Raw genomic sequence first — 13,314 nt, 5'->3', positions numbered from 1 at the left:
CTTCTCTTCTTTTTCCCTCTCATTTTTTCTCAGGAATCTTTTCCTATTTTTTCTTTTGCTCCTTAGCCGTATTTGGTTCTTTTTTTTTCAAACAGATTCTAAATGGAACAACCATGCCCTCACCCACGACTGTCGGCTGGACCTACTTGACAGCTATCCCCTCTAGCCCTTTTGATCGAGGGGTCATCACCTGGGCATACCCAGGTGATGACTCGGGAGGAAGGGTCGAGGCTGCTGTGGTGACTCGGGAGATGTAGATGAGTCAGCACACTCATATCCCTACAGGTCTCCACTTGGTCATGAGAGCTAGTACCAGTCAGGTCCCTTGCCCTCTCCCACTCCCTCTACTACTCCTCGCTCCATAAGCACTCACAGTACCACCCCTCGCTCTAGCTCTGCCACTCCCATGACTCCTCCTTTCCTGCCCTAGGACCTATACTATGAAAGATGGTCTCTCAATCACAGTCATTGTTCACTAAAACAAGCTTGTTGTTTGGGATTAGCATACTGTTTGGGATTTATTGATTAGGATTTACTAAAACAAACGCGGTGGTTATTTGGGATTTACTAAAGGTTATATTTTGTGGGGGTTGCAGTTAATCCTAAACCAACAAAAATGCATTTCGTTGCTAGTGCCTACCTCCTCTAGCCAGTGCCTTAACTGGTGTTTGAGCTGACCCAATCACAATGCTAATGGTCAATAGTGTAGGGCTCGACACATGGCACTATATGCATTTACTCATGAGCATAGAGACGGTTGCTCTAGCTTGACTACATCACATAGCCTTTGCCTTGCCATGTTTGCTAACCACTGTGCTAGTTTAAGCAATGATGTTGGCATGGAGAGACCACCACGTTGGCATGAAGACCATCGTGGCATGTCAATCTCTAATGGTCAATCGCGTAGAGCTCAGCACATGGCACTATATGCATTTACTCATGAGCACAAACACTATTGCCTGACTACATCACACAACCTTTTCCTTGGCATGTTTGCTGACCACCGTGCTGGTTCAAGCAATGATGTTGGCATGGAGAGACCACCACGTTGGCATGGAGAGACCACCATGTTGGCATGAAGACCACTGTGGCATGTCAATCTCTAAAGGGGACCCCTCAAGGTCCATATCCGCAACCACCGCACTAGATGTTGGAGCTATTTTAGTTCTAAACCAAGGAAAATAGTGTTATTTTAGAGATATTTTAGTTGTATTACTCCTTGTGCAATAATTTTTCAACCGCCGCACACGTTCTTGGAGCTATTTTAGGCTATTTTAGTTCCAAGCTAATGAAAATGTATACATTTGCAATTTAGTATAATTTCTTGCAACCACCACACTGGTTATTGGAGTTATTATAGTTCTAAACCACCGCACTGGTTATTGGAACCATTTTCACTACAGTAAAGAGTTTTTTAATAATTTCTTGTGCAACAATCCCTATGGTTGCAGTAAAACGTAAACGAGGGCAGAAATATGCCAATTGTTCTTCTTTAGAGCCACTTTCACTACCAAAGTAACATCGACAATAGTTTTGGCAATAATGGTACTACATTGAAATTGAAACAAAAGAAATTACATAACGATAGTTTTTGTGATAATAGTATTACATAAAAGATGAAACAAAATAAATTACATCTGAAGCAAACATTTACCAAAACATATTACATACAAAGATCCTAGCACTTTGTCTTTGTGACACTTCTTTAAGCACTTGTCAACACCACCACTGTGGTAGGACTCGGTGTCACTTTTTGCCCTTATTAGCACTTTCTTACACTTTTGACTTGGTGCCTTGTACGCAAAGGACAATACGAGCACCTCATAGTGCTATCGTAGGTAGGACTTTCTTACAATTTTGACCCAAAACTTTGCGTATGCAGGGGACAAGATGAGCACCTCATAATTGAAGTAACCTTTTTCATAGCAACTTCTTTCAAGGCACTGGAAGAGGGAATGCAACTTGGAGGTGAGCTCAATCGAGCACAACATTCGACAGCGAACAGGGAATTCAATATGGTGGTGAGCTTTAGCACACTCACACATGCTCTCAGTGTGTTAGAGCTGATCACCAAGTTGAGTTCCTTATGCAGTGTCAAAGGTTGTGCGCAATTACGAGAGGCTCAACACCAAATTGAGTTCTCTCCCAACGCCTCATGGAACAATGATGACCCGTTTTCCTTGGCTCCCCATCCTGCATAATGGCTGGTTATGAGGTTTTTCTTTCAAGTCTTTCAAGGAATTTCCTTCGTCATAGCAACTTCTTTCAAGGCATTGGCATGGTTATCAAGGAATTGCTTCTTTCAATAGATCAATATCAGAGTAGCATGCTTCTATGCATTGGATTAATGTCTGAGGGTTTACTTTAATGGATTGCTTCAATGGGTTTAGCTCTTCCCTTTTAATTATCTAGAAAAGAGAGACAATTTGTGTTACTAACCTACAAAGGAGTCTTCAAACTCACTTGTAGCTAGAGGGCCTTTTGTGTTTTGGTTTTACAAATGTTCCAATAGACACGAGATGATAAGATATTTTGTAAGCATCTTACTTTGTATCTTTCCTTTCTTTTTCGTCCATCCTTCTCTATTTATTTTTTCTTACATATCTATCTCTTGCAAGGATGTTTTTATCGAAGCTATGCTTATATATTAATATAAAATCTTGGCAAAAGTTTTCAAGACCATTTTTTTAGTTTCACAATATTATTAGAATGTAGTACTTTTTTATATATATTCTTTGGAATTTTGATGTAAAAAAAATTACATCCTGGCGAAACTATAAATTTTTTTGCATAAAAGTTTCAAATTTTGGCGAATGCTTCAAAGATTTATTTTTATTAGGGCATACAAACTTTCAACGCCAATATAAAAGTTTAGCTTCTTAACGAAACTAACTTGAAAAAATCATGCATGATCTCTTGAATCTTATTGTCTACTATACGTTTCAGGTGTTGACAACATCAAAGAGAATGATAGGAGAATGAGATTTACATGTATGCTAAAAGGGAGGGCCAGTCCAATGACTCTAATGGACCTCTAAAGAGGGGGGAGCGAGTCTGACGAGGACTCCTAGGAAGGTGGATCCAACATTGAGTAGGAAGGATGGCATGCTACTCGATGGAGCCTTTTGTGGCATGTAGCTACTCTGATAAGCTAGTCTCGGTTGTCCTCGAAATAGAATGAAATAGAATATCCTCTTCATTACAATATATTACAATTTGTAATGAAATTTTGACAAGGTTCCTTTGAGGCCATACCAGTAATATATTTTGAAAATATGCCTTTGAGGCCATACTAGTAACATATTTTGACAGTGTACCTTTGAGGCCATTCTGATACACAACTCACACACACAGACATATTTATATAGATACATACATACATATATACGTACATACATACATAGATACACACATACATACATACATACATGCATGCATGAATGCATATGTATGTGTATTATGTGTGATGTATATGTATTACGTGTGTGTGTGTGTGTGTGTGTGTGTGTGCATGCATGTATGTGTGTGTGTTTGTGTTTATGTATACATACGTACGTATGTACGTCATGCATAGGTATGCACATACATACATAGATACACACACACACACTGTGCGTGCGCTCTTAAGAATTGGTTTAACCCTTGTTTAAGCTCTAGATATATGAGAAGTCTCAAGCATTAAAAAAATGAAGGATTCTTTCCTCTTCCTCATAGGTGGCAAAAAGGCTTGTTAGACATTTTGCCTCTTTCACCACCATAAAGGGAAATTTGAAAACCTAGGAAACGGTCGTGGCCATCAAGTTGTTTAACCCCATCAAGGGTCCTAATTTCTCACCACCAGATCCATTGATCTACCACGATCCAGTGGTGTAGAAAGTGTGGGGCGTCAGGCATTCAATGAGTACCCATGCACTTGGTAGTAGCACTTGAACCATTAGATCTCACTAGAGTCTAATGGATGTAGTTGACTGTGGAAAGGGCAGTTGTTCACATGGCACGCACATATACACTTGCATGGAGAGGTTGTTCAACATCAAATTGTGGATGGCAAAGGGTCTTAAAGATGGTGGCCACGATTGAAGTGTGGCCCTTAGATTCAAATCAAAAAAATCGATGTGCTAAAAGAGGTGCCAGATGTATGTGAGGTCAACACTCCACTCTGGGCACCGTCCGGGAGCCATTGGATTAACATTTGATACAATGGTCTTAAAAAGGCACCAAATATGTGCTACTAGATCATGAACCAAGATATAAGGTGCAGAAGATGAATTGAACATGAGCCATTAGATGGCATCTACAATGTGTAGACCCTCATTATGACACATGAAATTCCCCTTTACCACACACCTTTACTCTTGAAATTAAAGGATTATCCTTTTTCTTAATCTCCCACTTATGACACGTGCATGAGCACATGCACGCATGTGCACACACACACACGTGAGTACATACGTGCGTATGTACATACATACATACATAAATATATGTATGTATGTATGTATATATGTATGTATGTATGTATATATGTATGCATGTATGCATAGGTATAGATACTTACATGCATACATACATGCATGTATACATATGTACGTATGCACGAACGCACACACATGCACACACACACACACACACACACACATACACACACACACACACACACACACACACACACACACACACACACACACACACACACACACACACACACACACACACACACACACACATACAATTTCTTGGGCCCTCTTCAAGCTTCCTTAAACAGTTACCTATCAAGTATTAATACTTTCAATGACTTTGTAATCCACTTGCAAAATCTATTGCAAGGTTCCAACCCCAATGTTGCCAGGATTATGTTCGTATCCTTAGCATTGGCATGGGTATCTTACTCAAACATTAATGTTACTCCATGGTTGAATATATTGTGCTTCACATTAATCTTCACCACTCAAAAGTGATTATCAAAGGTCCACATGACATTGAATGAGGTGTAGTGGAGAGATCTAAACACCCAAAAAATGGAACACTTTAAGAAGTGATGGGATTCATGCAAAACTTAAAAAACATGATATTCTAGACTCAATGTCTTAATACTTACATGCACATCACAAATGGATTCAAACTCCACTTCTATCTCACATGCAATCTCTCTTCATTACTTGGCCTCCTTGAGAGTAAGCTATTGTAATATGTTTTTTAGAGGCAATGTTATAGCTCCTATGCAAATAATTTATAGAATTCAAAACTAGAAAGCCCATTATATACAAATCTATACATGTACAATTGTAAAAAGGTCACAAGCCTAGTATAGGAACAAGATTCAAAGATCATTTTCTCAAGCCTAGTATTGTTGAGGGGTAAATAAAAAGAAATCCACCATATATCGTCTTATGACTTCATCCACATTGATAGGAGATCCATACAAAATTGTCAAAAATATGCCATGATCGATTGTTTTGTATATGTGTGACATGCTCACATTAAATGTGAAAACCCCCTACCATTGTAGGAGGTATATGAATTTAATAGGGATTAAGTAGGTCTTAGTTTGAGAAACCCTTGCATTGTATCCAATTTCCATAATCATACCTAGCAGTAAAAATATCTGAGGAAACTACATTTCTATTACATATCCCTAGCAAATGCTGGAATGGACCTTACAAACTCATTGAAGTCCTTGACAATGGGATGGTGCAACTGGTAGATTTATAGGGACAGGTCATTCTCAAGATCTTGAATGGAAGCTGAGTGAATCCCTACCAAGCGAAGACTTGCCTAGTCACAATAGCTAAACCCTGCCTCCCTGTACAGAGTCCACACCAAATGACTCATTTTAATGAAGAATTAATCAGGGATGATTATGGTGATGATGTGCAATTCAAAATCTCCAAATCACCACATGAAACATTGATTTTGGTGCTTTTGATGCATCAAGAGGTACCTCATTTTGTAGACCAGGTGTGAAATCCTTCCCTAGTGAACTTCTCAATAGTTGGGTTGCGTATTGCCATTGCAAAGGTCTTACCAGTTTAAAAAAATTTCAAATTTGGTAGTGTCTAATTACATACAATGATTTTGACTTAACAAGCGCATACAGCTCAAAAAGATGATTACTTTTCCTTTTTGGAGCGTGTGCAAATTCTTTCTGGATTGAAAGTTACGGCTAGTCGAAGTTTTAATGAGGAAGAGGTGGCCTTTGATGAGGTGTCATAGGTTGTTCAGGTCGTCTACAAATTGTTGAAAAATGATTTATCTACCCTCTTCTACTTGAATCCCTTTGATGTTACCCATGACCAGACCATCATTTACCAACCATCCCAAGGCGTCTGTTGCTATAGCAAAGAGAAGCGGAGCTAGAGGGCAACCTTCTCTGATAGATCTCTTTAGAGATAAGGAAGGAGAGACTTTACTATTGATCTCTATTTCCCCTCTGGCTTGACACAGTAGAGATCTACAAACGAGGTAAAGATTGCCCCAACTCCCCAATCCTTTAGTGACGATAGAATAAATCCCCATTCCGTCCTATCATAGGCTTTGTCAAAGTCCACTTTTAGGAAACAAATGTCTTGCTGGGTTTCTTTTGCAAGTTCTAGCCCTTCCCAAAGAGTCAAGATGGCTTCCAGAATATGTCTACCCCCTATATGAATCCCTTTTGTTCCTGTCTCATCCAAGCCTATATCTTTGACCATAGTCTAATGGCGAGTGCTTTGGCAAAAATTTTATAATTGCAGTTCAGCATTGTCAGTGGTCTCCAGTTATTAAGTTCATCCTTTGAGCCCCCTTTGGGTATTAATTTTGTCATTCCTATGTTGATTGGGTCCAAAAAACCATTTTCTTTAGATTCTTTCCAGAGCATTAATAAAAACGGCCCCACAGTATCCCAAAAGGTTTAATAAAACTCTATTGGTAATCCATCCTCTCCTGGCATCTTACCTTTTCCCATTTGGTCAACTACCTCTTTTAGCTCTTCTAAGGAGAGGTCCTTGTCCAGAAAATTACTATCAAATTTGAAGACTTTTTTTTCCCTGGCCCACCATCTGCATAGCTCTCGTGCTCTAACCTTCTTTGTTGTGAGGATTTCTGTATCTCCTAGTAATTTTTGGAAATGGGCGTGAAGTACTTCTATAATTATTCATGATCTTGAACCAATCTGCCTTCTACCCATAAAACATCTAAAGTCTCTTTGGCATGTTTCTTCCTAAGGCTTTTGAACATATCCTCGTTAGCTCTGACAGCTCTCCCTGCCCACCACTTGTGAGTGTAGATTTTTGCTTGCTTGGCTGAGATCTCCGCTTTTGCTTTTAACTTATCTCTAGCTTTTCTCAACAATGTTTGACCCTGCTCAGTGAAGTCTCCCTCCAAAGCACTGATCTAGTCTTCCAACTTTTTTCTTCTTGTCGCTCTTGCTTTTTTTGCCCTATGCTTTATTGCCTTCAAAAAGGTCTTTGTTGTATCTGTAGCCTTGATCCATTTTTCTGTTATTTTTGTTGTGCCCCCAAAAGCATTGAAAATTCCTCCTTTCAATGTGAGACTCTCCTTTGCTTGGGACATGGAACTCCCCTTTCCCTCACACACACACACGTGTGTGTGTGTGTGTGTGTGTGTGTGTGTGTGTGTGTGTGTGTGTGTGTGTGTGTGTGTGTGTATGTATACACACACACACACATACACATATATATAATGTATATATATATATATATACAGATACATACATACATACATACATATCCTGTTTTACTTCAGGTCAGTGATTTAGGGAGGGCTGTCGAGGTTGAGGTTTGGACCGTTTGGCTTGGTGTTGCTTTGTCGATGATGTTGTAGGCCTTTTCCCCTTGTCTTCATCCTGCCATTTCACACATGAGTTAGGTCCTAGTCTGATAATGCCAATATAGTTCCATGTGCAAGAGTTGAGAGTTCTCTCAATGAAAGTGGAACAAAAGAGGGTGAGAGAGAGGGAGAGACAAAAGAGAGCCACAAGTGGTGGTGGGTGCTTCAACACCCTAATCTTCAATATATCCATATATATATAGTTTGAGTATACATAACCAGGCCTAGGAATGGGGGCCTTTAACCCCACAACCTCCCACTTAAAGGAAAATGTGCCTTAGGGAGGATAACCAATGAGAATACTATCTAATGCCCATCAATACATGACAATAATCAAACCACTAACTAGGTACACTCTTCATCAGCATATCTGTAGGGTTATCATCTGTATGAACCTTGACAAGCTCTATGTGCTTGTCATCAAGTACCTCTGTGATGAAATGGTACCTGACCTCAATGTGTTTGGTCTTTTCATGAAAGAACCGATTTTGTGCTAGCTAGATAGCACTCATGGAATTACTATGCAATGTCTATACACCTCTATGAATCCCCAAATCTCCCATTAGCCGAGTAAGCCATATAGCCTCCTTGCAACCCTCTATGGTTGCAACATACTCGACCTCTGTGGTATACAAAGCAACTTACTTCTATGTGCAAGACATCCACAATAGTGCACCACCTCCAAAGGTGAACACATAACTAGAAGTGGATCTCCTACTATCCACTTGCCCTGCATAGTCTGAATCTATGTACCCAAGTACATGCATCTCTCCTCTACCAAAATAGATACACATCTCCTTGGTACCCTTCATGTACCTCATGATGCCTCCCAATGCCTCTTTCTTGGATTATCCATATACTGGCTAACAACTCCCACTGCAAATGCAATGTTTGGTCTACTAGCCATCATAGCATACATAAGACTCCCAACTGCTGATGCATAAAGAACCTTGGCCATCATGGCCCTCTCCTCATCTGATTTGGGACTATCTACTTGACTCAGTTTCACATGTGTAGGCAATGTAGTACTGACTTCCTTCCCCCCCTCCATATGGAAATGCTTCAAAACATTTGTAACATACTCCTTCTATGAAAGACAAAGAGTTTCCTACTTCACTCACACATGATGCACATACCAAGAATATGAACTATAGGTCATAAATCTTTCATGTCAAAGGCCTCATGCAACTTGGCCTTCAATGCATCCATCTCATAATTGTTCTTGCTAGCCAATAGCATATCATCCACATAAAGTGCCAGGAGTATCAGGGTATTATCCTTATCCCTTTTAGTGTAGAGGCAATGATCAATCAACCCTTTGTCACAATAGTCTTGCTTTGGCATTGATTATGCTTGGGAAGCTTTCATTGCTAGAATGTAAGGAGTTATTCGCAACTATGGCAAAACTTACATGAAAACTTTGAGAGAAAATGTCGCTCATGCTAAACACACATGTCAATCCTTGACTGAAATGAGTCATATTAGAAATCTTTCTAGCACACATGATTGTGTAGTTATGATAGTAAATAACATAAAATTTTACACGTTTATGTGATTTGGAAATCCTTGATTAGAACTACTTTTTACAAGTCAAGGCTCATCGATGTTTTCAGTCATAAGGTCTTTATCCTCATCCAAGAAGTAATGATCAAGAAATTAAATTGTAATTCTTGGGAAGAAGTGCTTCATGATTATCCAAATTCGAGCTCACTAGATGCATTGAAAGAATTCTTTCTTTCTTTCAAAAATTGGATAGCATCAAAAACCTTTTCTCTACATTTTTTTGGGTATACATGGGTTTTATACTTTATGATGTGTCAAATATGCAACTCATGATTTTATGTGTTGTCTCCTTAATTGTGATTAGAAACCTTGCTCTAGGAAAGCAAAGAAAACTCAAGTTGTGTATATGTATATATATATATATGTATGTATGTATGTACACACACACATACACAATTTAATGGGTACAATAGGAGCAAGAAAAATTTGAGACAGACAGGATGGCAGCAGTAGTAGAGGTTAGAGCACCATCATCACCCAGCATTGACATAGTGATTGATCCCAACAACTTCCAAAGGGTAATGGAGCATCATGCAAAACATTCCCAATTGGATGTTATGGCACTAGCAAGCTTGATAAGCTACCTCATCACGATGTAATCGGGACCTTACTAAGAAATTGTCCTACAATGCGGGAGAGTTTCAAGGACTGGATAGAATCTTCACAATACTTCCCCCCACCTGAAGAAGAGGAAAATGTTATTTCAATAAAATTCAGTGCTAGGGATGACATAAAAAATGTAACCATCCTGCTGGAGCATAAAGCCTTTGGTCGATACCCTGCAATAGTGGATGGTAGAGCTGGAGTAAATATTTTTGCAAAAGATCTTTATGAAGAATGGGGCGTACCTCCGATGCAGAAGGCCACATTCAACATCTGCCTTGCCGACCACACTAAAATGAAGCCATTGTGTATCATTGACAATGTGTCAACAAAAAATTCTGGAGTCAAGTTCACTTGGATCTTCCCAAGGGAGCCAAAACATACCAAATATTGTTGGGAAGACCATGGCTTTGGGAAATTTTAGTACTCCATGATTGGGAAATTGATAGAATCACAATCCAAAATAGAGAAACCATTGTCAAGATAAATTTGGGAATAGGGGAAATCAAACCCACTATTCCTAGAAAGGTTGAAGACACTTCCTCCATAACAACCACCAATCATGCATCCCTTGTACCTACAAATGTACTAAAACCCATAGAAGGGGATACACAAAGTGACCTCAATAAATGGATATAGGCATTGGTTAAAATAGATAACTGTAAAACAACACATCCAATGCTACTAGATGTGGATGCCCAAATGATCCAACTAGAGGCACCAATCTAGGATGACAAATTAGAAGAGGTGGAAATGCCAGTCTTCATGGCAGTGTCGAGTGGGACAATGACCCTAAAGAGGCCATAATAGAAGGTTACAATGCAGACTTTGATTGGGATCTAGAAACATAAGCTGATAATGCCACTTTGGAAGGCCAAGTATTCAACATTGACTTGGCAATCTTGCAGGCACTCATGTCCATAGAATACCCCAAGATAGACCCACCAGCACTAGCCAATAGCAATCGGTCTACAAAAAAGGAGGGTGTGCAATTCCAAAAAGCCAAGATAGAGCACTTAAATGAATTGTATTTGATTAATCCCACAAAAGAATCTGAGTCTCTAAATTTTGAATGGGATCCTAAAGGACTGCAAGGTGCCTGTATGGATGAAGAATCTCACCTTGGAAGTGCGACTCCTATTGAAAATCCATCACCAGTCTCACAAAGCAAAAAAATTAGAAAGCTCAAACCCAATGTGAGAATGAAGAGTGAAATGGTGAATAGTTACAAAAAAGAAGAGCAAGGAACAATGCTCAATTGGACCAAACATCTTCCACCACATCTAGTGAAGCTCGCAGCCAAGCAAGCACCTCAAAGTGCCATGAAGGCCTAAGGGAAGTTCCTGATTACTTCAAAAACTACACTAGGCGAGAAGCAACAATAGAAATCCTAGGTCGGTCAAGGAATCAGAGCTCACAAAAACAGAGAATATTGAGGATACCCTAGTTATGAAGGGCCAACCAAGACAAGGAAACTGAACTTTACATTGGACGGAGAAGAAGAAAAGCTTGTATACATCGGCAAACAACTCACTCTAGAAGAAGAAAAAGAAATATAGCATTGCTGATGGAATATAGAGATTGCATGTCTTGGTCCTACAAATAAATGAAAGAGATTGCCACTGAAGTTGTAGTACATACCAAACCAATAAGGGAAGGATCCAAAATGAAGGTATGTGGACCCTACAGGACAAATCCCAAGTATGGCACCCATGTCTATGAAGAACTAGAAAAATTATTAGATGCTGGTTTCATTTTATGAGATCGAACATACCAGTTGGGTGTCACCAATTTTGATTGTTCCTAAGAAAAACAAGAGGCTTAGAATATGTGTGAATCTCAAGAACGTCAATGCAACAACAATCAGAGATCACTATCCCCTACCATTAGCTGAAACAGTTTTAGAAAGGGTAGCGGGGTCTGAAGTGTATAGCCTTGTGGATGGGTTCAATGGGTACAACCAGGTACAAATTGCACCTCAAGATGAGGCAAAGGCAATGTTTCCACAGAATGGGACTTTTTTGCATACAGAGTCAAGAAAACCTTACAGAAGACTCAAAAAATAGAGAATACACTCTATGAAAGGACCTCAAAATATGAAAAGGACCATATCTAAGGCTCCATGAAGCAAAATGGAGAGCTTTGTGACTCAAATCTGAGATGAGGATGAGCTCTACAAGAAGAGCTGAAGAAGCGACAAAGGTGCCTCAAGGAGAGGGCTTGTGCCTTGACGAAAGCAAGGGCTTAATGCCTTGATAGAAGCAAGGGCTTTAACTCTCTCTGACGGAAATCTCTCTATGGAAGATGCCTTGCGGAAGGAGGGCTTGACACTCACAAAGGGAGTGGAGCACCATCGGCTCTGATACCATGATAGCGAAAGTGAGAGAGGGAGAGAGAGAGAGAGGAGTGCACAGAATATAGCTACCTATACACTAAGTGTATTAACAATGAACATGAAGATATACATGTGAACCCCTTAGGGTTAGGGTTAGGGTTAGGGTTCGGGTTTGCCCCTATGCCCTATGTGGATAGTGCAATTTACACTATCTTTAATAGTGTTGACTATTCTAAGGGCTCTCTCTATATAAGAAGCCTATTATCTATTGTTGATTATGCACATTACAATAGATTGAGTGTTGCGTACTTATGTCTCTCTCGTGGTGCTTCGACCCTCCTTGATCATCTTGCTCTTCATGTACATATCAAGACTAGGAGTGCTCGATACTTCACTTAACAAAGAGGAGCCTCTGGAAGAGGCAAATGATTCATGTCACTGCTCAATGTTCCCTCATACATCTACTCCACTACAAAGTTACTGCTTCGTTTTTTTTGTAACTATATTTTCTAAGAATTTGAAATTTATGTAATCCTCAAAGAATCTTTTAAAAAAACTATTTTTGCCTCTAAATAATCCATGACGATCTATTTGCCTCTATTCCAACTCTCACTCTTTACCTACATAAAAGATGAGGGGTGCCACATGGCATTGCCCTTTGAGATAGAGAGAGAGCACACGTGGCTGTGTGATGGAGAGAGAAATAATATATGTGCATTAAGAGAGAAAGTGTGTGTTTAATAGGGAGAGAGAGAGAGAGAGAGAGAGAGAGAGAGAGAGAGAGAGGAGTTCCATGTGCCAAGCAAAGGAGAGTCTCACATGCGAAAGGATAATTTTTTAGAGGCAAAAAGAGTTTTTATTTGGAGTATAAACTTGAATTTCTTAGAAATATAATTAGATATCTATAATTTTGATGTGTGTGTGTGTGTGTGTATGTGTGTGTGCACAAAGAGTGGGAGACTGAAATATATACATAAACTCTGTGG

Source organism: Dipteris shenzhenensis, chromosome 27 (assembly GCF_047967505.1).
Source record: "Dipteris shenzhenensis isolate YYH24624 ecotype China chromosome 27, Dip_SZ_1.0, whole genome shotgun sequence".
Lineage (NCBI taxonomy): Eukaryota > Viridiplantae > Streptophyta > Polypodiopsida > Gleicheniales > Dipteridaceae > Dipteris > Dipteris shenzhenensis.
This window is presented reverse-complemented; position numbering follows the sequence as displayed.